We start from the raw sequence: 27,910 nt of genomic DNA, 5'->3' as shown, positions 1-27,910 counted from the left end.
TGGGGCCAGCCCTGCTCCACCGTGGCCTGGTGGGACCGGGCCAGGCCCCAGCAGTGGCCGGGCAGGGGACGGGAGGCCGTGAGTCCTCAGCCAAGGCTGGGCCAGGCCATGGCTCCTGACATCTTGCTGACACAAAGCCCTGCCCCACCGCCAGCCCTGGCTGAGCCAGGGTCCACTGGGTCCCGGGAGCAGCTCTGGGTGCGCCAGGCTCCCTCCACTGTGTCCCCCCAGCTGCTGCTGGGCAGAGAGAGGGCCCCAGTGCAGCCTGAAATCCATCACCGTGACTGCTTCAGCCACTGCCCAGCAGAAACCATCATGACCATCTGCAGGCCTGGGTGAGATATTAACCTTTTCACTGCACAGAGGAGACCTGCAGACTTCAATCGTCCCTCAGGTGAAAGAAAAGACAAAGTGATGACACGTGGAAGACAACATGAAGACACCAAGGTCAGTAAAGAATAAGTCAAATCCTAAATGGAAGGAGTATGAGAAGATGCCCTAGTATTGGGGTATTGGGGCTGAAATGATTCTTTTGGTAGGTCCATGGTGATGGACTATGATACACTGGAATATCCTCTTTACTTCATGATAAAGTATGGGGTGATGGAGTGTTCAAACTGTAGATGTGAGCAGAGGCATCCATAATGAATTAAAGTAGATGTTGAGGTAGCTGTGATCCCATGAGAAGCTTGAACAGAGATGAGAGTGATGAAGAGCCTTTTCCCCCAGGGAGAGAAGAAAAAGATCTCTGTTCCCAGATATGAAAATTATGTCAGAGATAGATGAAGAGAACCTTTGTTTTTGAACAGTTCATGCTTCAAATAATACCTCATGGGTTGACATGGCCCGTGTACGGCCATGTCCTCCCTATGGGAAGGCTGTGAAAATGGGAGGAATTGCACGATTGCAGATCTTTTCCCAGCCAGCTGCTATTCATGGAAATGAAAAGCCACGAGAGAACTGTTTCTTGTGGAGAAGTTTCCATGGCATGAGAAGAAAAAGCTCCTCTCCCTGTAAGAACTGATGAAAGACTAGTGCAGAACTAGTAACTGATTTAAAATCCCAGGTTTTATCTCTGTGTTGTCAGTTGGGAAAGAAAAGAAGCTGTGTAGGGGTAGGAAAGGTGTTCTGAGGTTCTATTCTAATTCTTTTTATTCTTTTAGTTGTGTTAATAAAGTTTTTTTCATACCTTTTAGGTTTTGAGCCTGTTTTGCACCCTTCCTAATCCATATCTCACAGCAAAAAATGACTAAGTGCACTGATGATTTTAGCCAGTGTTAAATCCTCCACATTATTTGGTGTGTTGGCCAGGAAACTCAAATTGGTGAATTGAAACCACTACACGGTCCTTCATTCAATAAACTGCAATTTGTCAGCGCATCTGACTGAAGCTTAGCATCCTGCAGCTTCTGCCTTTTCCTTCTTACTCCTAGTTTGGCTCAGTACCTGAACTGTCACTAAACTGACTTCATTCCTTTAATGTGATTTCCATGTTAACTGGAGTAACTACCACTGCACGCTTAGCAGTCTTCAATAGTTTGAAATATTTTTCTCACTGTTAGGCTTTTATGAATAGATATAACTTGCATAATGATACTTGAATATAGACAGAAACATGGAATGCTCTAGGGATGACTTCCTTCGATAAACTTTTGCTGCAGTTTTGTTTGAATGCAGTGGACTGATAATACACATTTATTCTGGGAACAAGGGCAGTGTCTCATAACACTACTTGTGTTACTACTTGTGTCTTGCACTACTAAGAAGAAGAGAATCATATCTACGTGATAATTACATTTAAGGCACAGGAACTGATGAATACTTATTGGCAAAAAAAAACACAGAATGAGTGAGGTTGGAAGGGACCCCAGTAGGTCATCTTGTCCAAAATCCTTCCTCAAGAAAAGTAATTCTAGGGTATATTGCAAGTATTTTTTCAAGTGAAGAATCTTGGAAACTCTTGCTACACTAAGTAACAGGATCATTTTTAATGGGAAGATTTACAGAGACTCCTTTAGTAAAGGTTCTGTATCTGCGTTATATCTTTCATACTTCTTATATATCTGGTTGTAAGGCCATACTGTATTATGCTTTTACTTTCTTTATGTCTCACTGACCCTATTAAACAAATACATTCTATACTCAACTCTTGTATTCTATTTTTGTGTCAAAGTCAGTGAGATTCCTATAAAGGATATTGTGATAATCATGATATGGTAATTAATTCAAAATCATATACCTTCTGATTTTTATTGCTGAAGATAACTTTTTGCTTATTATATCATTATTTTTCAGCTGTAAGGTTTTCTTTAAGTCTTTCTAAGAACAAAAATTTTACCATTTAGAGAATGAAAATATCTGGTGGTTTTGCAGGATGAAAAGATAAAACGGGAACCAGTAGCAAATAACTTCTCCCTCACATCCTCAATCAATTGTTTTGTCAGTGTTGTCTCACAGGCTAATAGGTAAATCAAACATGGCATGACCTTCCTTGAACTCACAGATTTATTTATATTGTATGGAGTTGACTTTTTTACCTATTCATAGTTTGGTTAAAATCTGCCACTCATAAATTATGTGTCTAATATTTCGTGGAAGGTCACGGTAGCAGGGTATATATCCTGATCCTGCTCATCACACTAGACATGCAGAAAATTATTATTTAATATAGCATGCAGGAAGAAAAAGATGAGATATAATACGTTTTTCCAAAATTTTCTCTGAATTTGCTTAGTATCTTAAAACAGTGTTAAATGATTTATAGAAATTAACACCTGCAAAATCTCTCATGTATTTTTCATTAAAAAACCAAGCATTTGCTAGTTAGAATGTCCTGGTTTAGGGCAAGTTTGGGAGGAAACCTTTGAATAGGGTCTCTCTAGAGAGCAAATTCAAGTGGCTCCACCTCCAACTGGTTCAGGAAAATATTTCCTTGGAGAAAAGGGGGAAAAATTGATTTATTTAACAAGCAAAGTATTCACAACCATTAAAAAAAAATTAATTAAAAAATTAAAAAATAAAACCTCCTACAGTTCTGAAGAGATAGCAAATTCAGAAAGTCCTTATTGTGGGGCTCAGCTCTCTCAGTCTCTTTATCAGTCCCTCCTGCACTGGAAAATGCCACAGCCCAGGCCCTGGTGTACCACAGGTGTGAGTTCACAATGTTTTTCTAGGTTTTCAGTCCAGAGCAGGTTTAAACAGTTAAAAAGAAAAGGCACTGTCCTGGGAACTCCTTTGTCTCAGCTAGCTAAAAAAACCCTAAAAGCAAAGGAGAGCTCTCCCCCACTGTGTGTGCTGCAGACAACACAGTGTGTAGGATGCGTGGGAGCAAGCGCAGTTTCTGAAAACAAACTGCACGCTTCTTTCCCCTATCTTCGCTCTCGGAACCAGTCTTAAAGGCGCCAGACTTAAAATCCAGCATGAACAGAACAGAGGACTGGGGATACAAGCATTGTAAAGTCACCCTCGGACAGTCAAGTTCCCTAATTTTCAAAATTTCAGTTGACATACAAGTGAGGACCAAGAAACAATATTCAGATATGGTCCCTGGAAATCACCCAGATTGCTGTCATGTCCTTGTTGAAGTTTTCCACTTCCTTGATTATTTCCACTTCCTTGATTGGAATTGCCTTTATGCAGATGCAGAATAAACCAATATGCAAGTTTCACATCCCTACGTACACATAATGACTGAGTTGACAGAATTACATCTAAATCGTTCATTTCTCCCCCTTCTATCTGTTTGGCTAGCCTTCTGCTCATTGGTGACAGTGAGATTTTCTCCTTTGAAGTCAAGATTTTATTAGGCCTAAGTAGAAAAATTTAAAATAGAATAAAAGCTCAGAATGTGAAAAATTGGAAAAAAAATATTATGAAAACAAGGAGAAAAATTCATTTGAGTGTGTGCTAAGCCAGACTTGTTCTCACTTCAGTGAGTTTTGTTGGTGTTTCCCCTAAATCCCTCACATGTGAGAAAGTCTAGAGCCTCTTGCAATTTACTTTTATCTGTATCCACCAATTCTTTACTATATCAACTGCAGTAAACTCCATCCTACCGCTTCTATAAAAACTTCAATATGCTTTAATTGTCACACTTCTAAATAAAGAATGGTTAGTCAAATATTGGCCAGATTCATTTCCATGTAAATCTGTCTGATAAAGGTAAAATTGGATTCATAACACAGGTATTTAGTGAAAAATCAGGTTGAATAATTTCCATGATGTTTTTTCATTTTGCCTTTAAATTATGAATGGTCAGAGGACCTGTGATTATATGCATAATTCAACTTAGATCACTTTCTTCTTTTCTGTATTTTATCCTGAGAATAATTTGTTCTTACTTATGTATAAAATTCTGTAAAATCTCTACCCATGTTCTGGGATTATTTTTGTATTTATTTACAATTTTTTGGTAACCCAGGCTGGCAAGATTTTGTGAGAGTATTTTTTTCCCACGTAAAGATTTCCTGTCACATGATATGCCTTACAAACCAGTGTCTTACATGCTACTATTCCAACATGAAGTAAGACTGAAATGAAATAATTGATCATGGAGCTTTAAATGTCATAACTTGATATGTCTTCATTATATTTCAAAAGTTACAGTTAGGTCACACACAAAGATTGTCCCATAAGCAAGGGCAGCCAATGTTGCTGAAAAATCTAGACTCTGTATCATGTCAGGCCTGAGGGTGACAGCATTATTCTAAAGCAGGACAGGGAGAAGAGGGCCTGAAACCCACACCAGGCAATACTGAAGTTTACTGTCAGGTAATCAAATATGAGCATGGCTGCTTCTTAAATTTCATCAGGGTTTTACTAAATCTAGACAAAATATTTTTTTAAATGAATCCTCTAGGTTTTGGCAAAAAACACTGTAGGAAGACAACTTAAAGAGAAAATTCTGAATCAGATTTAGGTATGAAGAGCTCATCCAATTTTCTAATGCCCTTGGGGCTAGTGTCTACACATCATAAGGGTCCAAACATTCATACCTACAATGTTTTTTAAATGACTGTACTGTTTGAAGAGATCATGAGACTGCTGCAGTAGAGAAAGAGATTAAATAAAGGTGTATATTGACTAACATTCTCAAAGTTGATATCATCTGTCTCTTGCTTAAGATCCCCTCTTAGGAGATTTCTAACAACATTGAGAATCTCAGAACCATGGAGCACATATTATGCGTAATAATATGTGTAATGGAGTTAATGAGAATGTCTTAAAATGTAATAATAAATTAGAGCCTTACAAAAATTTCAGATGCTTAAAAATTTTAATAAAAATTGTGCTACAAACAAACTATCATTAATTTATTTGTTGTCTTACAACAAGAGAGCTTTTAAAAGATAATGCAAGTTTTTTGAATATCCAGGAGACATCCTTAGTTTTCTCCCACTTTTTTAATAAGGGACAAAGCTGATAAAAATTTAAAGAAAGATCTTATACAACTTCTTATGAAAAGTCTTTCCTAGTAGGACTATTTTAATGTATAAATGTAGAATCCACTTCTTGTCGACATCAGAACAAGAAATTGATGCTAACTCAAATATGGTATACATTTTAATTTCAAATTAATGTTGAAATAAGCCAAGGATTTAGATCCTACAGCTAAATGCCTTTTCTTTTCTCCTACGTTGTCATTGTCTACACTGTCACTGCCTGTTTGGAGCTCTCAAATGTGCAGGGAAATGTACTCTGTCAATTGAACTTTACTTTATGAGCTCATCAGGAAAGAAAACAAACACGAGGCAGAAGGGTTCAATCTCCTTCATAAAGGTTAGTCTAACATGCATTCACTTAATTCATGAGGTTTCTGTCTCACAATTTCTTTGTTTCCTGACTCCAACTCACAGTTTGTAGTCTTCCACTTAGTAACTAACGTGTCAGCTTTTCAACATAACTGTAGCCTAGCTGAGGGTGAGAGTGCCTGTCCTTCTTCTTCATAAGGGTGCAGGCATCCCATGCATGACACAGGGAATCACAAAAGCCTCTGCACTTTTATTGGATCCAGCTCAAAAGCTTATTTTTTGTAAACTGACATGTCTTCCATCTTGGAAGGTATGCCTACTCCATTACCCCAGGTTAGTGGATTATGAAGTAACTGCACGACTATCAGAATACAGGAATGGTGGCTGTGGGAGACAGAAAATTGCAGGTGACAGTGGCGGCATAACAACCTTCAGTCCTTCCTAGGCTTCATATCCTATACATGTTGCTGTCTCGTGGATCTGATGGTGGTACTTCAAGCATGCATCAAGCTTTAGGATGGGCTGTGTTCAGACAAAACATGAGCAGGAGCTGAATAAACTCATATGTGTCAGTTCTTTATCATTGACCAAGCAATTGCATAAGTTTGACAGCATAAGGAGCAGGTTGTTGATATGGTAAATCAAAATCAAACCTGTTCCCCATAAATCCAAATTCTTAACTGTAAAGTGTTCATTGAGTACACTGCAACAGAAATTTTCTACTTTACTCATAGTATCACAGTATTTATTTTTAACATGGTTTTTTATACAAAAAATAATTTTATTACAGTATTTTATAAATTTAGACTATTTAATGTGAAATATAATCTTTTGTTGCAACTTTCCATTTTTTGCCACAAGTAGATTAGACACAATTTGCATATTGATGGAATTTTCTAAAAGCAACAATATGTCTTAGATGTCTACAAACAAACCTCGTTTAATACATTCATTCCTACAAATGGAAAAATATAGTTTGTGAGATGTCAAACACCTGGGGGTCAGAAAAACACCCCAATTACCCTGCCTTCATATTGGTAACATCTGCGACTTGCTTGGAAAATACTCTAGCACTGGAGGCTTCTTTTGAAGGAAAACATTACAAGTAGCAAAATGGAGAGATGTAAATGCATAAATTTTGCCATTCTTTGAAATCAGAAAATGCTAAAGCACTCAACAAAACATTTTACTCAGATTCTTCGGGCTTAGGTGAAATAGTGTCATGGGATGAAATCTACCTGAAGGCATTGTTCAGATGAAATAAGGCCTGGACTTTATTTGCCCACATCTCATCAGTTAGCTAACCCTGGTAGTCACTGGAAAAGGAAAGAATCACAGGTAAATGTTTATGGGGGAGGAATCCCTGAAAGCACTACATCTAGCTGGCTGTACTTGTTGAATTTTGTGTGGGAGAAATAAAAAAATAAAACTCACAGATGAACCACTAACACATACATTACATCCTTGTAACATACTCAGGATGGGAAAACAGAGGTAATACCTCTGGTACCAGGTAACAGCCAACAATTACCTTCAGCTATGGGCGAAGTTGAAGCGATTAGCATGGTTAGCAAGGTCATTGGTGGCTTATTCCAACAGCTGAGTTAGAAAGCAATAAATAGTGGAGAACAGTCACCCCTTAGTGCAACAATCCAACAAGATCCATCTAGCCAACAGCCATGCAAAGGCTGTACAAGTCTGGAGCTCCTACACAGAGCAACCATACATTAGCAAGGTCTCAAATGTGTTCACTGATTGAATGGTCTGTTTCCACAACTCTGGTGCTGGTTTCAAAAGAACTTAGAGAACTGGGGACCTTGGTTTCTGTCAGTGTCTTTTAAACTATTGCCTCTCTGTATGTGACAGAACAGTTATCTCTACCTTCTGCACCACTCGTCCTTGGAAAATAGCCTCTACATTTCATGTCAGAGGGCAGCATGATTCTGTCCTTCCCTGCTCTAAAATCCACAGTGAAAATCTGGACAAATCATGTTGCCTGAAAAGAAATTTGGAAGGACTCAAAGTGGTACGCACTCTCACATTTCCATTTCATCTAAAAACAATACATCCATGAAGTGATCCTGTGTTTCAAAAGCTGGTTAGAAAGCTACTAAACATGCTAGAAGAAGTGCATTGTGGCTGAATTCCTGATCCTGAATTTTCTATTAGGCATCTGTCTATTAAGATGTCAAAATATACTGCTTTAGGTGTAAGAACTCTCCCCACACCCACCCACATTGTTTCACAGTAACTTACTGGTTTTGAGAACTGACAGGCATGTCAGTTCCATCTAGACAGATCAGGTCTTCCTAAGACAGCATCGTAAACACTGGGCTAAATTGGATAATTTTAGCCACTGGGTAGTGGCAACTACAAGATTCACAGGTCCAACTGGCAAATAAATGATGACATAACCCTCTGCTGTAGAGAGCTTACCTTGTATGAAGAATTCCTGACAATGTGTGATCTTTGTTTCAGTAATGATAATGGAACATGAAGAAAGGGTGTCATATGTATCACTGCAAATGACCGAGAACTAGCATATTATTTCCCCCACTTTCTCTACCCAATATTTATTCCCGGAGTACAGAATGGAATTAATGATTCATTTTTGGAGTCCTAACAGGTCGCATGGCAATCATGACTACTTTTTTACATATTTTTCTCAAAGTCTAAGGACTCAGTACTTCTTGGCATATTCTATTCTCAGTGAGTGAACTTGTGTAAACTGTGAGCTATTTCCTTTGCAATGTTTCTTGGATCACTTCAATTATTCATCTCTAAAGAACATTTTTCTTTGTAGAATATTTATGGAATTATATGGCATTGGCTGATGCTTTTGTCACTTCCACAAAAAATACACAAGAATGGTATAAAGTATGAAAAAATATAAACATAGCATGAAATCTGTTCAAGGTTATATCAAGATATATTACTGTATCTGGTAAACTCATGTATCAGGTTAACATGAGTTATACTACCATCAAACCTGGAGCTGTTTTCCTAGAGATTTTCATAAATACCCCTTTTTTTCCTGGGATCTGGTATCAGGACATCAGCAATGAGAAAGTTGTCCAGGACTGACTCCATTTTGGAGATCTGAATGACTAGCTACAGAGAGCCACTTTCAGTTGCATGCTATACCACTAAGTCAGAGAGACATTTTGTTAATTATTTAAAAACACACTTTAACCATAGTTCTGTTAAGTACAAATCATCTGTAAATAGCATCTGCATGAACGATGTTTGAAAAAGAATAGAGTGTGTCTGTACTGATTTTCTGTATGAATTAAATAGTTTTATTTTTATTATTTTTACCCTGTTCTTGAAAAAGGACACCTAGATTTAACTTCATTAGCATCAACATAATTGTAATGTAATTTTGACATATATATATATATATAAATATATATATATAAAAACAAAGTATTCTTTGCTGAAAAAGACCATGCTACATGAAATGCAGACAGAATGAGAGTTTAAAATAAAGGTATTAAGCTTACATGTCATGTGCTAAGGCTCTAACTAACCAGTTGCCATGTTAGTCACTGCAGAACAAGAATAATAATGCCTTCGAACTATTTTCTCTTGTGACATTTTTTCTCTTCCCATCTATATAAGAATTGCTGAGACTTCAAATTATTTAGTTCCATTGAAACAAGTTAACATTGAATGATGCCCATCCCTACCAGAAAAGTTTGTAGCCCACAGTTGGTGGTGTATCATCACAGTTTTAGAGAGGATGAAATTGTCTCCAGCAACAGATACAAATTTTTTATTTCCTTGGTTTGGAATAGAATATGTAAAATTTATATCTACATAAAACTGCATAATAATAAGCACACAGTTATGCACAAATTCCAGCAATAAGTAGAATAAATACCAAGAAACAAAATAAATGTGTTCAAGTAACATGAATAAGGCTAAGAATTAATAGAAGAATCACATTATCGTTTTAGCCTGTGTTAAATCCTTACAGCATATGGTAAGAACACACAGTGGACAACAATTTAGTTGAAATATAAATAAGTGTCTATACAAATTCGGATATGGTCTAAAGGTTTTTAACTCTGATGCAAAATACTACAAGACATGATTAAGTGCGTAGCACCTCGTGAAAGACAAAATATATTTTTTTGTGAGTAGTGGTGACCTAGCAAGAGTATACTGTCTTTTTTGTCTTATATTGATTTAAATCATCAATTAACAAAACCATATGAAGAGTGATTGTGAAACATTTCCTGCATAATTTAACAAATCTCTTACTGAGCTTTAAAGAAACTACATGACATTGCAACCACCCTATCAATTTTTTTTTACTAATTGGAAAAACAATTCCCATTTCACTATATCCCCATAGCGAGGATTCTCATTTTGATGGACTGTTTCTTTGCAGTGTATCTTTATTACCCACTCCCCAAGAGCTTTCCTTGAAGACCTCCAAGAAATTTCTGAAGTTCTCTCTATTTGTAATGTTACTATATACTGAGGTAAGTACACAGAAATTTAATGCTTACTATGACTTATCAAATCATGTTGTACTTATTGACAGAATTCTACAAGTCATCTTATTTCTATATGCTTACAAAGATATAATAATTGTTTCAGGTGGAGATATTCTAATCCTTCTGATTGCATTTCAGTAATAATGACTACTTGAAAGCTTAAATTAAATGTAAAGTTCTCCTTATTCATTCTTTCTGAGTTTAAGGGCTACTTCTTTGAATTGGTAAATTATTTTTCTTTCTTCCTTCCTTTCTTCTTTTGGGTCACCAAAAAGGGAAAAAAATCTTTAGTTTTTCCTGCATATTTTCTTGTTGTTACCTTATTTTCAGAAGAAAACTGAATTCTAGTCTCTTATGGGGCTTGTGTGTTAACTGCCGATTCCTTACATTATCTGGTTTGTAATTCATCTTTAATTTGCCACTTGAATGCTGACTTAAAAGGTGATTTGAGTGGATTTAAGTTCCTACTAAGGATGAAAAAAATTCCGAAGCACTCTGTTCTTGTTCCTTCCTTGATCTCCTTTATATTATTTTGCATAGTCCTTTCTGTAATTTTTTTTAACCACTTCACATGGCAAACACACCCTGGATTTATTCTTTGTGGATAAGAAATAAATTTCCAATATTTTTTGTGTTCTTCTGCTTAAACAAACATTCCAATGAAGTTGAATTTCTAGTAAATTAATTTTTCATTTAACAATTTTATCAATTCACATTAAAAAATACACACGACCAAAATGTTCATTAACTATTCAATAATAGGTTGAAATGTTAGTAATCAAGAGAATGAAGTAAGAACAAAATATTTTTATTAAAACTGTATCTTCTGAAAAGCCCTTTTTCATAGATGTGGATGGAAGGGAATGACTTTATGGCTGTAATTGAGGCTGCTTGACTTTTTTATTTGAAATTATGAGTAAGCCCTCAAGTTACAGTATATTGGCAGTACAGAATATATACAAAAATGTTTGGTTTTTTTCTGTAGGAGTTGTTTTACATGCTGCTCTAAAGCAATTGTTTAGAGGAATTGAGACAATTTATGAACAGAATGACAAGGCAGATTATTATGAATACAACACAGCAATCATCTGGCCCTTTACTTTGTGAAATTATTGACCAAATTCACTGACAATAAAGCACTGGAAAGGACTATACAGAATCAGCATTAAATATCTATTGTATTATTTTCATACTGCATGACATCTTAAAAATTATGTCAGCATAAAATTCGAATAACAGGGAATTGTGTCCAGTTTTAACTGGTATTTTAGCATATTTAATATATTCTTTTTCTAAAAGATTTTCTGAAAAGAAACATAAGTATCTTTTTTTAGAGAAAAGAGAAGTATTTGTTGCCAGTGTATATCGTCCCAGTCAACTGAATTGATGTATGAAATATCCATTAGGGGAGATAAGGAATCTGTAATACATGATCCTTCAATATGTACAAAACAAATACAAATACATCCACACATATATTTTTAAGTTCCTTTCTATTCTTACACTGTCACAAACTGTTGTTTTGTCAGTGTACATAAAAACAACAATGATCTACAGAAAAGGCAGACAAGTTTATATATTTCTGCTGCCTAATTCATGTCCTGTTAGTAGATCCAGGATACCACACAGGGTTGCTTTGCTGTACAGGTTGGGAGGCAAAGACAAGGAGGTACACTCACTTCAAACAGAAGAAGCTGCAGAGGCATCAACTCAGCAGGTCAGCTGTTTCCTTTTGACACTGAGTTTACTTTACTTGCTTGAGCTGGATTAGTGGACATGACATTACCTACAGCACTGCTAAAATGACAACCAGGAAAAGAGCGTGGGAATTGTTTAATATTAATCAGCTTGATTTTAGTCATATTTTGGATCAAGGATATGTTACCTTTAGATGGTAGTAAGAGCAATATTTTTCCAAACTGGTACACCTCAGAGCAACAAAATGAGAAAATCTAGTTTTAGTTTTGATTATATGATCAAATGGAAAATAATTATGAAACACAGGATGCCTTTCTTTTAATTTAATACTGGATGAATAGAATGTGCTTAGAATAATTAACAGTGTAACATTCACTAATTACTGTCCTGCTACTGAAAATTGGCATTGATTCATAAACTGCACTTTCATTACTCTAAGTTAAATATTAATCCCATTGGTCCCTTCTAGTTTTTACCAGATTCCGGCCAAATAATTCCAAAATTTATGTTTGAAATGATTGCCCTAAACATTATTTATTTTTTAGCAACATAATGTGTTTTCATTAAAATGTCAGGAACTTTTGAGGATGGAAGTAAGAGACAAGCAAGGTAGCATTTTAGTTTTGATTTTCCTGGTACTTTAATAGCTTGTGTTTGAGTACTTTCTTACTGTTATAAGATATTAATGTTCTATAAATTTTCAAATAAGCTTTTGGTCTTTTGTGAGTAAAAAAACAAAGAAACCTTATCTTATTCTGAAAAGACAATCTTATTTGATCATGTATATCTAGCTTTAAAAAGAAGATGGATCACAGAAAAAACAATCAACTACTGCTATATAAGCTACTTTGCTAATAGAGTTAAGTGCCAGTTATTGAAGAAATCAATTTTTATTACCCTTATGATACATTTTAGAAAAACTGTCCCTATTGACAGTTCACTTTTAAGTGCAAACTTGCATATGAAAATGTCTATTTTAGGGATCATGTGTTGGGATTTTACCTAGCCTTATATAAATTTTTAGAATAGTTTTCCAAGAACTGTTACACAGTTGCAACATTTTATTAATTCTGCACCACAAAATCAGCCACTGGCCCAGTGAAGTCTGGTTTTGCTCCCTTCCACTGTCCTCTTTTCCCCTCCTTTTCAGCCTTTCTGCTTCCTTTTTAAGAAATTCAGGCCTGAGAACAAGGTAGAATTTCATTTCAGGTAGATGTGATTGCAGTCTATTGCAAGTCCTGAGAATCAAAAGTAAAAATATGGGGTATATGACATTAAATACATGCCAGTCATGTCCTAGAAGAAATAAAGTTAATGTTTTAGCTTATTACCACACTAAATTCTCAGCATGTTTGTTAAAACAAGTCAGAGAAAAATGTAAGATTATACTGAAAATTGTGTGATCATTACTGCAGCCAGTGCTGGTACTGTAGATATAGATTTTTTTGGGTTGTTGTAGGGGTTTCTGTAGGGATTTTTTGTTGTTCCTCAGCACTATTTGTAGAAGGAGCATGGTCATATATGAATTTAGGCTTACATAACACTATTTTAGGTTGTTAGAATTAAATGTACTGATGAATGAAGATACTTCAAAATATTGCTAAGAAATTTCATTCAGACTTTTTGAAGTCAAATCATCTTTTTCAGGCCCAACAATATGCTGTGCCTTTCAGGAGCTGTCTTTCAGTAACAGAAACACATGTGCCATTCAGGAATAAACTCTATAAAACATATTTTAATAAATTTAAGGATTTTTTTTAAAAGCTACAAAAAAATACAGGTCATCCCTTGGCACAAATTAGGCTGAATCACAAAGCAGAAAATAAAATATCAGGCATTTATAAAGGAACGTAGCGGAAGCAAGGAATGAATCAACACTTGATCAAATCACTCTGACTACAAATAACAGAAAAGATGTATCTATTTGTCTTAAGATAGAATACACTTCCATTAATGCAAATGGAACAAAAAAGGAAGTCCAGTTCTGGTTGCAGACTTAGTCTCATGTAAATACTCCCACCTGGCAGATTCCCTAAGATTGTAATTAAAAAGTTACCATTTTTTACCAAGGTTAGGCAATCCTTTATTTTATTACTTGTTAAAATTAGTTTGTAATTTATCAAATAATTTACAGCAATTACCTATATATATTTATTTATTTACCATACCTTATTGCCATTGAAATATTTTTTATTTTCTGTATTATAGGTCACTTCAGTTAAGACAGTATTTCAAAAAATTCTTTGAAAACTATTTTTTCTCTGCATTGGGATCACTTGTTTTCCACATCTGACTGAAGGTCTACAGAGTCCAGCTGAAAAATTTCAGTTCAACCTAAAGATATAAAAATCTCAGTTTTAAAAAACATTTTAGATTAAAATTTAAATTGCAATTTTGACTTCAATCTTTAATAATTTCTTCAGATAGAGGAAAAGGAATGGCATACATTTATAATAGATTATAACTATAATTTACAAAGGCAAATGGAGTAAGGAAGAGGTTTTGCTGCTATTCATCTTCAAATCGGCTCAAGAGTTACGGATGTCTTCTCCAACTGAAAAAGAACTCTGAAATCAAGACTGACAGGCAGTTCTGCAAGAGCATCATGTTGAGGCCAGAGGAACCTGTCATCAGAGCAAAGCTCCTTTTTTATCACTAACACAGACTTATCCTATCACATGGAAGACAAGCAGACATACCATCTTCTTCAAAGCTTAATCAGCGACTTATGAAATATCTGAAAAATAGAACTCTCCATCTCTAAGTCTGAGAGAACTCTATGGTTAACCTCCAAGTATGTGTACTTTTGAAGTAGCAGAAATCAGGTTATTCATTATTTCTAAATTTTTTCCAGTTTTGTTGACTAAATCATATACCACATCTGACATAAATTCCAAGCTAATTCTCCTTTACTACAGAGTTTCATTTTAAGCAGATAAATGTTTTGCAGAAGTCTCTCACAATCAAATGTCCTTTGACATGAACTATCTGCAGACTCAAAGTCAGGAATAATACTCAAGAAACATTAAAACAGTATTGGCATGATATTATACCTATATGTAGATAGGCGGGCCAAGACAGATGTTATTAAAATAATCAGCAGCACTGTGGTGGTTTGACACTGATTGGCATTTGGGGAAAAAAGTAAGAAACACCCATGGAAAGTGATTTCTTTAAAAGAAGCTGCTGGGAGCTCCCCCTGTGCCTGGGAAAGGCCAATAGCTGGCCAGTTCTGAGAACTGACAACATTTTGCACCATTTAGAAGTTAGATCCATTTCTGTGAATTCTGCATTTTAAAAAGAGCAAGCCCTAAACTTTTCTTTTTGCTTCCGTCCTTGAAAGGTGGCAGAGCTCTGATGAGGCTGGCCCTGCTCCCCCGTGGCCTGGGGGAGGCCGGGACAGACCCCAGCAGCTCCTGGGCAGGGGATGGAGAATGTGGGGAACCCAGCCCCAGGCTGGGCCAAGCCATGGCTGCTGACGTCTCACTGACACCAAAACCCAACCCACCCCACCCCCGGCCCGAACAGACAGCTCCAGGCTGAGCACTCCCATCCCAGCAGCTGCTGGGAGGAGGGAGGTGCCCAGCATGGCCTGAAATTCAACACCATGACTGCAGCCACTGGGCAAGATATTAACCCTTTCACTACACAGAATAGACCTGCAGATGTCGATCCTCTCTCCAGAGAGAGGAAAGGGAGTGGCAACGCGTAGAAAGACAACATGAAGACACCAAGGTCAGTAAAAGTAGGAGTTAAGCCTCAGATGGAAGGAGAATGAGGAGATGGCAAAAGGGGATGAAATATTCTTTTGGTAGGGCCATGGAGTTGGTCAATGATACACTGAAATATCTCCTTTAATTCATGAGAGTATGGGGGGATGGAGTGTTCAAACTGTAGATCTGAGCAAAGGTATCCATTGATGAAGCCAAGCAGATGGTGGAGTAGCTGTGATCCCATGAGAAGCTTGAACAGTGGGAGAGATAAGAGTTGATGAAGACCCTTTTCCCCCAGGGAGAGAAGAAGAAAACCTCTGTTCCCAGAGATGATCACAGAGGCAGATGAAGAGAACTTTTGCCTTTGAACAACTCATCCTTAAAATAATACCCCATGAGTTCATGGTCCATGGACATACCTGTAGGAGGACTGTGAAAATGGGGGGAATTTCATGATGGCAGAACTTTTCCGAAGCAGCTGCTATTCATAGAAATGAAAAGCCACAAGAAAATTGTTTCTTGTGGCGAATTCTCCATGGCATGAGAAGAGAAAATTCTTCTCCCTACAAGGACTGATAAAAGACTATTGTATAGTTAGTGCTGCTTCACCATGCCAGGTTTTGTCTCTATGTAGTCAGTTGGGAAAGGAAAGAAGTTGAGCAGGGGAAGGAAAGGTGTTCTGGAGGTTTTATTCTGATGCTTCTTATTCCTGTAGTCCTGTTAATGAAGTTTCTTTATTCCATTTAAGTTTTAAGCCTGTTTTGCCCTCCTCCTAATCCATATCTCACAGCAAGAAATGAGTAAGTGCCCTGATGAGTTTAGCCAGCACTAAAACCCACCACATTATTTGGTGCATTGGCCACAAAATTCAAATTGGTGAATCTAAACCACTACAAGAACAAAGAGGGATATATTTTCCTCCATTTCTTCCAAAACAAGTAGTTGAGTTTCCTGTATGAATTGAAAAGTCAAAGCAGTGAAGGAGGCTCTCCTCAAAATGTGTGGTAAAGAACTCCTTGCAGGAGACAGGTGCAAATGCTAAAATTTAACAAAAACACAAGGGGAGACTAGATAATCTGTTAAAAATAAGAAAGTCTGTAAAAGCTCTGTATGTAACCAGAATGATTGGACTATATAAGAGTAATGGTGAAAGAATTTCTTCTCATCCTGTTTCACTATAATGTGTTAGGCATCACTTTGCTATCTGAAACAGGTTAGAGGGACCATTACAGTGATGCATTTTGTTTACCACTAAATTTTTAACAATTTACTGAACCCAAAGTACCACTATTTTGGAGAATTCTCACCTATTTTAATAGTAAACCTAATGGTCCACTGTAGATTAGTCTATCTCTGAAATATTACAGGCTTATCTTCTCTCTATCTAAAGTTCTTTTCGCCTTAAAAATATTTTAATACAACAGATAAATCAGTCTATAGCTTTACTTTGTTTAGATCTCAGATAAATAAAACAAATGCAGGGATTAATAGAAAACAGGGAGGAAAAAAAATCTTTTCTACTAATCATCAGCTCTGAGATCATTATCTACTAATCATCATATATCATCAGCACTAAGAAGAGCCACTCTTCCAGGTTCTAGGCTATGTTCATAACCTTTGTCTTCTCCAGTTTCATTCTTCCCAGTCTCATTGGATCAGATCCAGAGATCTTGCTAACATGACCTGAAGAATGAAATGTTATGAAACAAATTTTAATCAGGGTTGCAGGTGACATGAAATTAAGCCCTCCTTGCTCAGGCTGAGGTAGTAATCGGCCCAAATCTTCCTGTGTTCTGATGATCTTTCTCTTATTTCTTCAATCCCCTTGTACCAAGTTGGATTAAAAAAAAAAAACAACCAAAACCCAAGAATGCCAATATGTCTCATTTGAGTCAAACCGTTAGCATTTACAGCATTTTTTTTTTAATGACAAAGTGTCTACATTTATGCAAACACTCTCATTCCATAAACCAAACACAAACTTCATAATAAACATGTATTTAATTTAACTATAATGTAAATGATGCATTTTATGCTTGTCAGAAATCTTAACTGTAAAAAGAAAAAAAAGAAATTAATTAGTTCCCTGTTAAAATACTTTATAAATGTGCATATACATATACATCAGAGTAAAATTGTTTCTTGAACATTACTACTGAGAACCTCTATGAGCTATACTATAATCACCAGTTTGTGTAAGTAAGGTCACTAACAAATTACTTTCGATAGTGAGTGGCCATATACTTCCTTTATAGACTTTCATGTTGTTTTCTTGTCCTTCATCTGCTAAAATAAATGATAAAAAGACAGGGCATCATTTTCATAGCACTGTGAAGCACATCAGTACTGATTTCCTGTAAATATCATATTCTGCATCCACACACTTCATGCAAAGGTAACTCAGATTCTGAATCTATAGAAATAAAAGTGCTCTGGCACTGCTGTCTTTAAATTGACTGTCAAATGGGCATTTTTATTCTCTGGAGATCTAATTAGACTTGCAGTGTTTTATGCACCATTCCTAAGAGGATGGGAGCTACACAGCATCTTCTATCTATGCTACTGGTGTCACTGCTCTTCTGTTTCAGAAATGGTTCTGTCATAAGTAGGATTACCTCTCCCTCTATAAAAGAAATTTTCATTACTTTTACTGGTTTATATGAGCTGATGCAACTATGTTTTTAATGCATAGTACACTGATGTTTTAATACATCTCTGTTTATTAAAAGATACCAGAAAAAAGTGCAGAGAAGGAAAACAACAGTTCTTAAAATATATCTCAAGGTACAAAAGAAATTTCCAGCTATCACTAAGAAATTAGGCTGAGAGTTAGTTGTAAACAATTTTTAATGTTGCAGACTTCTTTTTTTTTTTTCTTTTCTTTTTGTGTTCAGAATCTTACATATAGTAAGTATAACATTTGGTCGTGCTATCCAGTTTTCTGAAAAGCACAAAGCATGAGCAAGTAACAAAATAACACCAGCTTTCAACTTATAGATACATTGTTCTCAGCTTTGTGATGTACAACAGAAAGACTCAAAAAAGGACAGGTCATCAACCAAGAACTGGGGAAGGGAAAGGAATGCATGGGCTTTGTAGTAGTAAAACCAAGAAACTTGTTTCATCTGAAAAAAAATCAATTCAGGAGCAAGAACACATGAGATATCTCCAGAAAGATATTTTTAATAGACTATTAGACTATCTTTAAAAGGGCACAGAAGAAGTCTTTTTGACCTCTTATGACCTCTCTTTCTGTATACTTCAGCTGCTGTGTAGCAGTCAAACAATGCAGAGACAAAAAGCAAAAAACTACCAGAGACATTTTTTGTTGTTCTGCAGGCAGAATCTAAGCAAAAATAAGCCCCTGTGTACTTTCAATATTAAGACTCTCCCTGTCTTTACATAATTCCATGACTAATTAAAGAAAAGTGAAAAACAATAAACATCCTCATCCTCTTTCTTATTTTTCTTTCTTTTTTTTTTTTTTCCCAGAAGACTGCAGTATTGGCATTGTATTTTCCAGTGCCTGAAGGACATCTCTTTGAGGACAACAGAGCATTGCACAGCCCTTAATAACTTTCTGTGGAGCCTTAACATGCTTCTAGGTGGATTTCATAAGAACCAGCTGAGCCTTAGTAGAAAAAGACATGCCTTTTATGGACTTCACATACTGTGCAGTTTGGAGTAGCTTCAAAAAGGGGCAAAAGCACCTTACTTACATCTGATAGTGGTTTTGTTTAACAAATAAGTAATTTCTTGTTTCCAACATCATTATTTCTTCCTAGTGCCAGATTTCTCAGATTAAAATACAATATTCTGAGCTGTAAGAAAGAGAATGAGCAATTTGGAAGCAAGATTGTTCTATACCAATATGACTAATCATATGCTGCAACCCTTATACAGCTTTTTCAAGTGTCTTTTTGACACTAAGCAGAGTGGTTTGCATCCAACTCAGAATTCTGTAACCTTGTAATTTGTAGACACACTAATAAAAATGTACCTGATTATACAACAAGCAACAGTGGGAGTCCAGATTGACAAGAAGAGAATACCTAAGCATCAGAAACTCAATAGACTGTAAACCTGAGACAACGTACTTCTCCAGTAGATGCAGAGTGCTACATATTTTACAACACTTTTGTAAAATATCTCAAGTTCAATGGCACAATGAATATACATTATATGGCTGTGAACTAATATCCTAAAAAAAATAGAACAAGGTTACAATTTATTTAATTTTCCTTTTTTTTTTTTTTTAATATTTCTTTTTGAAGCAAACATCAGGCCTTCTATGATGAGGAAAAGTGAGACAAGAATTTTACAATATATGAACAGCACTGACCACTGGATGTCATACATTTTTTAAATGTATGTTTTACATATTTTTAAAATAATACATTCTGTATTTCCATACAGCAAAATAACATGCTGTTTGTTGGGGTTTTTTCTAAAATAGAGGAGGATGGGATTTTTTTTTTGTTGGTTTGCTTGTTCTATAATGGCCTTTGATTGTTCAACAACATACACATTCATGAATTTTAATATTTAGTGCACTGTTTTAGACTACATGTTTCTGCTTTACTTCTGATCAAATCAGAAAGAAGCAACAGCAGATTAGCAAGCCAAAGTCATTAAAAAACTCAGAGGTAGTAAAAATGAGGAACTGGATATTAATTAGCCATACACAATTTAAAACACAGAAGTACTGGATCATGACACCATTGCACACATTTTTGACCCTTTGTGCAATTGTGCTACTGTGGGTGCTTAAACCATGTCTGGTGTGGTATAATAAGCTTGAGAACTGCTGACCTTTCCCTCAGAGCATACCCTTTCTCTCTGCTTGCTTACTCACCACATCCTTCATGCTTAAAACTGAAAGTTCTTCTTTATTGTGAACACCAAGTCCAACATTGTATTATTACAAAACAACTGCAGGCAGCTAATAAACAAATACTGCTTGGCCCCTCCAAAAAAATCTATATGCAACTATTTAACTTATTTATATAAGAAACCAGGAGATACATGTGCTCTTAAATTCACTGATTAGAATCCTTTAAATCATGTAATAATCATTCTCACTTTTCTACAGAAAGGTCACTGCAAGCAGCAAGAGATGTTTGCCAGAAAGAACTTTGACCACAGTCCTCAAGATCTATTCTAGGAATGGCAAAATAAGGCTAGCAAGCTTAAGACAAAACATATTTCAGACATTGCAGGTACTGGTCTTTGTCATTTTATTATGTCTTTTGTGCCCTTGCTGCCAAAACTATTTCATGTGAAACAAGTATAAATTCTCTAGTACTGGATAAATCATTGTGAGAAGAGTATGGATCTTTTTCCATAGCATGTAAAGGAAAATAACAATATTAAGATAAACGCACTGTAGGTCAATAGGTGCACTGACATCTTGTCAGGCTCAATTCAGACCATGTCTTGACTAAGTACCTGCCTACAGTTATTCAGTCTGAACACAAACATTCTGGTTGCTGCTAGTGCTGCTCTTCATCTAAAATACTTAAAACAGGAAAATATTTGTTGTCTGTATGGTAAATAAATCCAATTATTTATGAGTCCTTAGAAAAGGTCACAGAAATAATTTTCCCTCTATCTTACTTTCCCAGGTTTCTTTCCCTCCCTCCCTCCTGTACTTCCACACTTCCACACTTCCACACTTCTGCACTTCTGCACTTCCTTTGGCACTTCACTCCTTCCCTACCTAGTAAGTGGGGAGACTATTGCAAAAATTTGTGAAACAGGATATCAGACTTACTGTTACGTGCACCTACAGGGACTTTATTGCAGGCAGCTGATGTCAAAACCAGGAAGAAAAATAGTCACTTTAAACAAAATTCCTTATTTGACACAACAGTGCTCATTAGGCAAAACTGTTCCCTAATTAAAAACAGACAGACAAAAGTGCAGTATATGATTCTAATTTTTGTATTCTAGACCCATGTGTTTTTCCCTTAGAACACGTTGTGTCCTGTTGATATCAAAAGCATACTGCAGCTCATTAAGTCAAAATACAGCTGGAATTATTACATAATCATAAAAAGTGTGACACTATCCAAAAAAAGAAACAGCCAAATTAAATTGCGTAGGGTGGAACTAGAATTCTAATACCTTAATGAACCTCGTGCCTACATCAGCTAGCAAAAGCTGTTGCTGTCAACTGTGGTGCATTAAAGGCACTCCAGCAGCAATGTATTTCCTTTTTTTTGAAAATTACCTAGAGATGCAGAGTGTCTTAACTGGGAACAGTGGTGAGATATGCTTGGAAATGCACTCCTGATCCCAACTGAGATACTAGTAAAGAGAAAATTTTAAATAGTCTTCAATTGTAATGGCTCCCACCAATTTTAGAGAGCTATACTTTGAATATGAGAAAGAACTAAACAATTTATTGTAAAAGGCTTTGTCCATTCCAAGTAATTAAATGGAATTAATTTTGTAGGAATTTTCTTATTATATAAAGAACCTCAATACCTAATCATTTGCATGTATTTTTTTGCCACCAGGATAAAGAAAAAATAAATCATATATTGAGTGCATTGTGCTGGAACCCATGAAATTTACCTCTCCTTTCCAATTCTGCTGCATTGGATGACAGTAGGAGTGAGTACTTAGCTGCCAGCTAGGTTTAAACCATTACCCACCATTACCTATATATACACACACACATTTAAGAAAACTAATGCAATATACTGTCACAAGAATACTACTTAAAATAAAAACAGATTATTTTTTAAAATTTAATAACAAATCAATACTCTAAAGTTTTGTTTGGTTGTTGTTTTTGTCTGTTTCTGGGTTGTTTTCATTTTTTTTAAGTTAATGAGTGGGTCTATTACTAGACCAAACTTCAGTATAATTTAAAGTACAGTTACATCATCACTATCATTGTATCTAAAGTAACAATTCTCTCTCCAAAGAAACAGGCCAAGAACTCTTGCACCAGTCAGAAAATGAAACACATGCCTTCCCATCTTTTACACATAGTCAAAATCACTATCAGTACTGAACTAGCTGTTGCAGGTTTAGATTCACCAGTCCATGAGCAAAATCAGAGTAGTTTAGACTCAGCCTTGCTTTGTGTGCTTTGCAAATATTAAAGCATTCATTGTCTGTGCTATTACTGATAAATCAACCCTCCAGTTAACAGCTATTTAAATATTCACATGTTGATTTATTTGATGCTGAACAACATATGAACCCACAGTATTTTTCTAGAAGCATCACTATGTGAGAGTAATTCAGTGTTGTAACTCAAATCCAAGCAATACCTGTTATTTAATATCAGACAAAAATATATGGGTCTACAGCTACTATGCATGAATTAGTTTGAATTATCTCAAATTCACTGTGATATAAAACAGTAAATGAGAAATAGCCTGCTAATCATTACTTGGGGAATGACATTTCAAAGATATGTCAGACAAAATGTTCAAAGCTATCAGATGCATGAAGTAATTTCAGTATTTCTCATATACAGTGTCTTAAGTTTAGAAAACTTATGTTATTTAAAAAGAAACAACGTACACAATCTAAAGTTCTTCTAAAATTCCTCTATTTAACTACAGTAATAGTTCATCTTGTAAAAAAAACCAAAGTTATTGGGTAGTGACTTGGTAGATAGAACTGCTGATTACTTGATTTTCTTTTTGAAATTCAGCTGTGCTGCTTTGACAATACCTAAAGTCCTCTGGCCTATTCTGCATGCAAAGGGCCACTTCAGTCAACACTAAGTACCTTCCCTTTTCATTCCAGACTAAAAAAGCCCTTATTTTTCCTCATATAAAACCTGTCTTCTAAAATTTGGCTTGGCAAAAGCTGCAAATCCATCCATGGAATTTCCATGTATACGGTATGTCAGTACATAAAGTATACAACCATTGGCCTTTCCTACACACTAACATTTTGCCTACTCAAATGCCTCTTTATTTCCCAAGCTTTGGGAGGTGGATCTCATCCATCTACTGTTCTGGAAAGTTCCTTATCAGTTAAACAGAGAACAAGTTCAATTATCTCTTCACACATTGATTCTTTTTTCAACTCTGATTCCTATACCCATTTATTTACTATTCTCCAAGTTTTATTGCTCCAGTATGTTTAATTAAACCAGAAATAAATAACTGATATACTTTATAAAAAGGATTTTTTTGGCCCAAAACTATATAAATTTTAATCCATATCACTTCAAGAAAAATTATCACTGATTTATAGATATAACATAAAAAAAAAGAAACAAAAATAAGAGATAAAAATTAACCATTAATTGGGAGGTAGATTTTAAACAATTATCTGCACCAGAAGTGAAGGTCAGAGCAGATGTATACGCTCATCATGAGTTCTGTGAAACTCCTTCATTATTTTTGACATAAATTTTATACTTCCTCCATGGTAAAAATACGAGAAAAGCCTGTTACTAAACCTTTTGTGTAGTTCACTGCATTATGTTTTTTGATAGCTTTCTTTTCCTTTTACTTTTCATGAAATTAACATGTAAATTGCCACAATTTCATGTTTCGTGTTGCTTTTCAGGAATATTTGACAGAAATTATAATCACATTTTTTGCTGTAAATGCAGATCAAGATAGATGATGGCAAAGATAATGCATGTCCAATACTCACATTCTAAAATGTCTTATTGATTACATAAACTTAACTATCTAATGTAGGTCACAGAACTATTCCAGTAAGCAAAGGCATGACCTTAACTATGCAGTAATTAGATGGTTATAATTATATATAGTAGTCCTTAAATTATTTTCTTACAGTAAACCTAATGATGCAGTGAAGTTTGAATAGATTGATATATAGACAAGTGCGAAAGTTTTCTAAAGTTATACTTAATGACATGTCTACTAACACAGGCAAATTGCTCAGTAGAATATCAGCTAAGTTAAAAGGAGTTCTGATTTGAAATAGAGACTTAAACATTTATTATCATGCTGCTCAATTACTGTGCCTTACTGAAGAGAAGTGCATCAACATATTTCTCTAATAAATGGAATGAGCCTTCCACTTAACCTGATAGCAATTATTTTTGAAATTTATTTTCTTCTGTCGCAAGATACCAATTCCAGGAAATTAATAGACCATCTACTTCTAGCTGGCTTATATAACTGTTAGGAACTGGCACTCCTTCAGCACACAAGCAGCACTGCATTGATTGACTTTGACAGTTGTTGCTTGTGGATGAAATGGGAAAATTAACTAAAGGATTCAATGAGGAACTTGTTACATTATGGAGTGTGACTGTTCTTATTTCTCTTTTGTATTTTCCTTTTAGATTTTTTTAATTATAGAAATGGATCATATCTACTGGCAAACTGCCAACTCATTTTTTTCCTTAAGCAAGAAATATCTATTTTCTTACCTCTCTGTGTTTTGTCACAAATTTGTTTTCTGCTATGTGCTTGTGTTATAAAGACATCATAAATATAGCTTTTTATAACTATTTTCAAGTTCCTGTTCAATGTTTTCATTGTGACAAAGATATAATGCTGAAATTATGTTTGCTTTTCTTCTGTGTAGTACTTTCTATAGATTAAAATGGATAGGATGTTTTCTTTTTGGACAATGCTAGAGTGGAATAGCACACAGGTAGCTTTTAGACTGGATATATGCTTTTCAGTAATAAAACCAGATAAATAGATAAAGGTTTCTCATAGGAACCCATCTCATTGGTCCATAGTCATCTGCTAGAAGCTTTGAATGCTTTTGAAAAAAGTATTGAAGGAATGTTACACAATTTTGACTAACCCTGTAATTTTATGGCATTGTTTGTAATTTGATGCCATCAAGGAACGTAAACATCCTTGACTAAGCTGATCATCAAGAACCCATGTGACAGCATATATACATATCATGTTGGCATTACAATTACATTTTATAAATAAATCTCTTTGTGGAGCATGTGCTTTCTGTTCACTTCCTTCAGTGCTATTATACTATGCTATATGCTATTATTCATACAGTGCTATTATAAATAAGGACTTTTTAATTTGTGTATCACTGGAGTTATATAGACAAAGAAGTGATGCATTGTTGGCTTCATAATGTTTTCACATTCACATTTAAGTGTTACATATGTAGTGGAACTAGCTTGCCTGCATCTGCCTTAGATACGGCAATTAGAACACATAGTGAACTTCACAAAAAACTTCTGTGTGTAGGAAAAACATGTTGTGCTACCTTTTTATAACTGAAAGACAAAAAAATGTTATTTATATTCAAATGCCTTGGAGAGTCAAGGAAGTCAGGACAAGCTATGTACTTGGAAATCCTATATTTTACTAGAATAATTTGGTATTGTTGGAATTTTTTTTTCTGCCATGCCTTCTTTAGGTCTGAAGTAAAATCTGCAAACTTTAAAGTTCAATAGATGTAAAGGTCAAGAGTGTAGAAGTTAAGTTAGAGATGGAGTAAATAAATGTCTGCTGGTATTTTGTGGAACCAAATGTGCAAAGAAGGGAATGACAAGAAATGTGATTATCTTACAGGCAACAGACAAAAAAACATAGTGCAGAACATTTGGAATAAAATGGATTGTGTGGGGGGAAAAGGTGGGGAACATTAATATGCAATAAAAGCAAATATGAAAAGAATGTGCTGTCTTATAAAAGACCATTAATACGCTATAAAAATAATGTCTGCTGCACACAGACATCAAACACTTCCGAAATAAGCAACAAAGACTTTACCATTTCAACATTGTCTTACTGTGTTGTTTCTAGCTGCTGAAAACTGCTACACTTTTAGGTGTATTGAAATTTTGTTAAGTCTAATAGCAGTAAAATGAGAACTCAACAAATGGAGTGATCACATAAACAGAAAAGCACAAGTCTCCCTAGTAACTGTGCAATGTACTTCTTACACTGTGTAGGTAAGGATATAGTCCCAGAGCACCTCTCTTCTGAATCAGAGATTATTTACTGCTGCAATTCATCAAGCCCTTTCTTCTTTTTCATTGTGCTTAGGTCTGGGCCCCTCACTACAATACAGACTGAAGCACTGGAGTGAGCCCAGAGATGGGCAACCCAGAAGGTGAAGGGTCTGGAGCACAAGTCACATGAGGAGCAGCTGAGGAAGAAAAAAAGCCTCAGGAGAGTATCTACAACTACCAAAGGAAATTGTAGCATGGTGGGGGGCAATCTCTTCTCCCAGGTGAGAGGTGACCCTTCCCCAATGACACAGTGAGAAAAAATATCCTTAAGTCATGTCAGGGGAGGTTTAACTCGGATATTAGGAAAAAAACCCATCACTGATAGGGTTGTCAAGCATTGTAACAAGCTGTCCACGAAAGTAGCTGAGTCACCATCCCTGGAGCTTTTAAAAAATGTGTGAAGGTGGTACCGAGGGACAAGTTTTATGGTTGACAGGGTTAGGTTTATGGTTGGATTTGATTAAATGTCTTTTCCAACCTAAATGATTCCATGATTCTGCTTTAGCACTGAAGTAGTTTTGGAAAGAGGGGGGCTATAAGACTGTTTTCACACCTGTTTTAGATTCAGCTAAGTACTCCAAGAAGAAAAAGATGTCCTAATACTATCTATGTTCATTGTCATGTTTTATGAGCTGTAAGCATATTTCACGTTTTAATGTGGTCCACAAAAACACAGAGTTTGGAACCTTGAAATGACCTTGAAAATATTTAATATCTTTGTTTTCTGATGCCTACATTTTGGTATGTGTTTATATTAAAAGATAGGCCTAAATGTATTAGAAAATCGCATCTCATTAAAAACTAATAAATTAAATACAATATCTACTTAGTATTAAACTGCAAACTTACTGCATTGTGCATCCAACTGATACTTGTTCTTCATCTTTCTGCATCTGTATCAGAAATCCTCTAAAAAATTTCTTATTCACAGATGTCAGCAAATATCGTTTCTATGATTTTAAAAGCAAAATCTGCAAAGTAAAAACTAAAACAAGTATATGGAAAATTAGTTTTGTGCAAACCAGGCTGCTTACAGTTGTATTATGAAGCAAAAGGAATTTTCCTGAATAAAAAATAGGACAGTTGACAGAATTACTTCCAAATGTAAGTGTATCTCATGGAAGAAATAGATGACTAAGGTCTTGAAATGTAAATTTGAAGAGATATAAAATTTTGTGATTAGATCTCTATCTGAATGATACAGGTGTTTCAATAAGACTTCTAATGAAAAAAAAAGACGTTAAATTTTAATAATGAGATAAAGACATTAGGTCTGCAAGAGATAAAGACATT

At 35.4% G+C, this 27,910-nt stretch overlaps 1 long non-coding RNA gene across 1 annotated transcript; it reads left to right on the top strand.

Moving 5' to 3' along the window:
• On the top strand, window positions 1-27,868 carry LOC147648385 (uncharacterized). Its single transcript, XR_015280484.1, has 8 exons — window positions 1-447; window positions 10,147-10,240; window positions 11,903-11,972; window positions 14,162-15,688; window positions 19,159-20,034; window positions 20,759-20,885; window positions 22,188-22,284; window positions 26,652-27,868. It is a non-coding gene; the product is annotated as an uncharacterized LOC147648385 (long non-coding RNA).
• The last annotated feature ends 42 nt before the right edge of the window (window positions 27,869-27,910 follow it).

Source organism: Cyanistes caeruleus, chromosome Z (assembly GCF_971803275.1).
Source record: "Cyanistes caeruleus chromosome Z, bCyaCae1.hap1.1, whole genome shotgun sequence".
In the NCBI taxonomy this organism is placed as follows: Eukaryota; Metazoa; Chordata; class Aves; order Passeriformes; family Paridae; genus Cyanistes; species Cyanistes caeruleus.
This window is presented reverse-complemented; position numbering and strand designations above follow the sequence as displayed.